This window comes from Aptenodytes forsteri, unplaced genomic scaffold (assembly GCF_000699145.1).
Source record: "Aptenodytes forsteri isolate BGI_AS27 unplaced genomic scaffold, ASM69914v1 Scaffold349, whole genome shotgun sequence".
In the NCBI taxonomy this organism is placed as follows: Eukaryota; Metazoa; Chordata; class Aves; order Sphenisciformes; family Spheniscidae; genus Aptenodytes; species Aptenodytes forsteri.
Window position 1 is genome coordinate 1,752,209 of NW_008794452.1, and position 4,949 is coordinate 1,757,157.

A 4,949-nucleotide genomic window follows, 5' to 3' on the forward strand; every position below is an offset into this window, starting at 1 on the left:
TGTGTGCCCATTGCTTGTAGCAAGGATAACAGTTCTTGACAATAACCTATTGTCCATACATTTTTTGCTTTCCTTGTTTTCAAAGTACTGGCATACATAAACATGCTATACTTAGGTACTAATCATCACATTATTTGACATAATCCTGTCACTAAAGCGAAGAATCCTATCAGCTTTCTGGTAACGCTCAGACTCACCTTGTCGCTGTATCTGCGGCAGCCTTTTTGGCTGTGCTGGATGGGACGACCAAGAGCCGCAGCAAGAAAGGAATATAACTGTGCTGCAGAACAAGAGGAGAGCTAGTCCAGCGGCCAAACTTCGTAAGCTGAGGAAACCCAAGATCAGTTCTGCAACATATTTCCTTACACAGACTTATCTACATCATTTATTCTCTCTGTGCCTCCGCTCTGTAAAATGGTACTTTTATATAACAGGCTCTGTGAGAATAAATACAGTATGAAGTGGCATACTGACAGGGAACGTGGAAATACCTCTGAATCTATGATAACTCCCCATTACCAACCAGTCATTTTTAACACTCAAAAATGAATGATTCCAGAGAAAGTTACAGTGGAAGCGACTCACAAAAGACTGAAGAATCACACTGTTTCCTCAACCGAGTTCAGTTTTGTGAGTTTAAATTTAAAAGGGTTCATTTACCATAGTGATTCCATTTGGAAAGCAGTCTTTGAAAATTATAAGCAGCTTTCTACAGAGCAAACTGCCAGCTAGCAGCAATGTTATTTCATAGCACTGGTCACAACGACCAAGGAAGCCTTTCAAAACAGCAACGCATGTTCCAGGATGTCTTGAGAAAAAGATCTATAAAAACCGCGCATCGAAAACCTGGGACTCTTGTGCTTTCACTGCTCTCAGCTCCACATGCTGCCAGCATCTGTAACATGAACTACTGCATTCTGAGTACTCCCTCCGCCCTGTCCCATGTCACTACTCCCACCCTAAAGTCTGGCAGGGTGCATCTACATTAGTGTTCAAGTTTGGAGCAGCAGTGCGCTTTTGAAGCCAGTCCCTCAAATGCCCCACTTACCGTGCTTTGCTTTGCATCACGGAGCAGTCCCCGAGCGCACAGACTGGATTCCTTTCAGACCAGGAAGGGGTACCCCGGCAGCACAGGCAAAGCACACTAGCTGCATGCAGGATGCAGTCCAGGGGACCTCAGTAGAGCTGCAGCTCTCCGGGTTCACTCCTAGTTGCTACTATACTTGCTTGTGGAGAAATTGCCTCAGAGTATCAGACACTCATTCTCCTTCAGGGAAACTTAACAAACCCTTTCTACTCTGTACAACCACCCAAAACTCACATTGCTCCCCTCCACCCTCCCAAAAAAGCAGCTTCATGCCTGTCTTTTCAGATATTTACGCAGCCAGCACCTCCAGTGGATCATAACATTTGAACTGTTACCGTCTTGGACTGGTCTTTGTTAAAACTGTCTGTCATCATTTAGGTCCCTGCTCACCTGCCAGTATTCTGTCACTCACCTCTTCCCTTTCACCTATTTCTACTCTTCCTTTCTTTCTTTTGGACTCTCTTGTTCCGTTTTATGATTTTAGTTACGACTAAAGCTCGCACTCATCGCTAACACCAAATTCATCTGAAATAACTCCTTCGTCTTCTGTGATTTCTTTGATTTTATGTGACTGAATTTCTATGCAAGTTCTACCAGTGCAATCTGGAACTTCACGCTATCTATAGAGAAATCATCTCCTCTTATTTCTCAGATAGCTGCAGCATGGTCTTTTGCTTTGTGGGCCAACCCAGGACCGCAGAACTGAATGGAAGGACCTCAGCTGACTGCAACAGGCAGTCCCCTAAATGCACTTAATGAAGTCATTCAAACAACTGATACTATTTATGTTAAATTTCATGACTATATGACATTCAGAGATAACCATGTATGTTCTGTGTCTTTTGCGAATATATTTTTCCTATTATACAATCTGAAAAAATACTGGGTTTGTTCTAATGTAATTGTAAGAATCAAATTTATATACAAGACCTTTAGAAAACAGAGACCCACCTCTAAATGCAAAGAACAAACATTTGCATTACCTATTTATATTAAAATATGCAGAAATTTCCAAAGTATTCAGTCAACTTATAAATTTTTATAACTTCTTCAAATTGTTAACATTTTTTTAACACACAGCATTATTTCAGCTTTGTGGAAGGCTCAATAACAATCTTTCTGGTCTGGAAAAAAGGAAAGAACATTATAATAAAGAATGCAGAATAAATAAAAACAAAACAGTACAAGCCGTACATCCACGCATACAAAGACAACTTTCATGGTGAGCTATAAGCAATTATAATAACACAATGTGCTGCATGTTGATTTCACCAGTGAAAAGAATTTCTCCAGTTATTGAAGACTTTCCTGGCAGAATTTCAGAAAAAAAATTCTGACATTCTCCCAATCTGACTTCTGTGCAATGCAAGTCATGCACATTTTAAACACTGATGAATAATACTGCCTTTCTTCTGTGAACTGTTAACAGCTGTAGAAACTATTATAGCCTGCTTAAAATCATGTCTCTGTAGTCAATACTCTCCAGACACTTAGCAATACTAAAGCTATTCCTGGGGCTAAACTAGAATTGCTATGTGAGTACAAAGTTTGATTTATGTTGAAATGAAACGACAAACATCTGATCTTTCCTTTTTTAAATAGCCATTCATACAAACGCGGGTATCAGCTGCATAACTAGAAAGTGATGTACCGAATTTACAGAAATTAGACAAAGGAAGACCACCCACAGTTACCTTCAAGAAGAAAAGATTTGTCAGAGGGTGAAAGGTTGCTGGTGAAGATACTTTGTACAGTCGTGGCTGCCCTCATGTCCTCATGGTGAGGCTGTGCTTTATGAGAGTGATGTTTCATGAATCTAATTTTTCAAGTCTTCTGAAAGACACAAAATTGATCAGCAGCCCAGTACCGTATCTTGGCGATGCTGATCATCAGCTGCTCTCAGACTGATCACAGGCTCAGTGGACTGCCTAATAAAACCGTCCAGATGCATCCAAGAGGAAGTCAAGGTCTCTGTGTGCTAATGTTATTCTTTCGCATCCCAAAGCACAGGTGGGAACAGAAGAAATGCTCAGTTGTGGTTCCTCTGACATTTTTGAAATGATGACTGGGAAGAGAGAGGAAAAGACGGCAGTGGAACAAGAGAAAACCTTAAAACACATACAAAATTTCAGGTACGTTCTACAGATTCACGTACGTTACTAAGATGTGCTGAAAATCCAGTTTTGATTCCTCACTCCAACAAACTGCCATCAAAGTTCCTTTATTTTTTAATACATCTTCACCTTTCAAGAAATGAAAACACATAAGTAAATACAATCACATTTGTGGAGGGTTTGTGATCTCTGACAAAGATAGCAATTAATTTGACCAATAACAATAATAAAGTGAGGGTAAGACTAACTTGAAATAAGACACTCTTCTTCCAGAAGAACATCATAAATTGATCGGGAAGAATTTAACAGCCTCAAATTAATGCTCCAACTTCTTCTAGATTAATATTAAATCTTTAGCTGTTGAAGTATCTAGAAAGGTGAAAGATAAGCTAATTGTTCAGCTCATTACTAGTTTTTCTTCTGTCAGTAAGTTACCTTTTTTAAAGCATCACATTTGCATCTTCATATCAGAGCTCTTTAGGGAAGTTTCAGCGTGCACCAGTATTTCCCCATGTTGCACAGGTACCCTTCAGCTGCCCTAGGTTTCATCAAACAGAGCTCTCCACACACAGCCCCCGTGTGTGGAGAAAAGTGGATGGGGAAAAGTTGGGGAAAGTGCCACCGGGTCATGCCTATGGCAAATTCAGTGTTGCTTTCCGAACAGCCTCTGTTGTTAGTTCCACCAGCTAACCTTCACTCCAGGGACAGCCTTTACTAAAAATGCACATGACCGGTGCAGCTGCCCAAGGGTAGGAGCTCACTCTCACTAAAACCTGCATTGCCCACCACTGCTGTAATGGGACTGTGCAAGACTGAGGACTCCGGAGGCAAAACAAAGCTTGAAATTCCAAATGCAGATCTAACACACAGTGGAATTGCTGTAATTCTCTTTTCTTTCATTTCAACATAAATCAAGTTCTTGTGCTGAGCTTGAAACCACTGTTATTTTTGGGAAAACTGCCTTGGACTTTGCTCAGGACCCCAGTTCACATTTACACAGTCCTATCCCAGGCTGCTCCCAACCCCTCTGCTTTTCTTCCTCCCTACTAATTCTCTCGCTCCCTCTACTTTCCTTATTCCTTTTGTTCTTGCGTGTCTCCTTTTCTTCTCTGTGCTTTCAGCCTTACTGCATGCTGCCCTCTGGGCTAAGATCTCTCTCCCTGGGAGGGCTTTGGATGTCATATCTCCATAAATCTCGAGTAACACTCAGATTCAATGGGAGTAAAGCTGACCCATATCATTGGGTCTCTCTTGACAAGTATCCTCTGTCCTTCCTCCTGCCTCTTTGAACAATCTCATCCTGTCTTTATTTAGCATCTGTAACTTCGCTCCCTTCTTCTCCTTAGCTGTTGGCCTACATTTCATATTTGCTAATTTTGCCATACTTAGACTGAGAGCTCCTACAGGCAGAGTACAAAGTTGTTGGATTTTTCCTTCCTTTGTCTATAAAATGGTGTGCTATTTAAATGTTTTCCCATAACAATGGAAAGAGATGATCAGTTTACAACACTAAAGCATACGGAAGGAGAAGCAGTGCACTTAAGGGGGAAGAGGACCCACTGTTTTCTTAAATGTTAATAGGTACCTAAGAAATAACTTTTTTTTTTTCCAAAAACACTGACCACATACAATGCAAAAAGATATTGTTTAGGAAAAAAAGCATAAAAAAGGCACCAAGGTTACTAGTAGCCATTGTATCCTTTGGTCCGGGAATTTCAGCTGGGCTCTGATTCTTAATTCAGCACAGT

At 40.8% G+C, this 4,949-nt stretch overlaps 1 long non-coding RNA gene across 1 annotated transcript; it reads right to left on the bottom strand.

The window, feature by feature from the left end:
* Window positions 1–2,067: 2,067 nt before the first annotated feature.
* LOC103908188 lies at window positions 2,068–3,331 on the bottom strand. Its single transcript, XR_658147.2, has 3 exons — window positions 3,243–3,331; window positions 2,782–3,152; window positions 2,068–2,211 (listed from the first exon to the last, which is right to left on the bottom strand). It is a non-coding gene; the product is annotated as an uncharacterized LOC103908188 (long non-coding RNA).
* Between the last annotated feature and the right edge of the window lie 1,618 nt (window positions 3,332–4,949).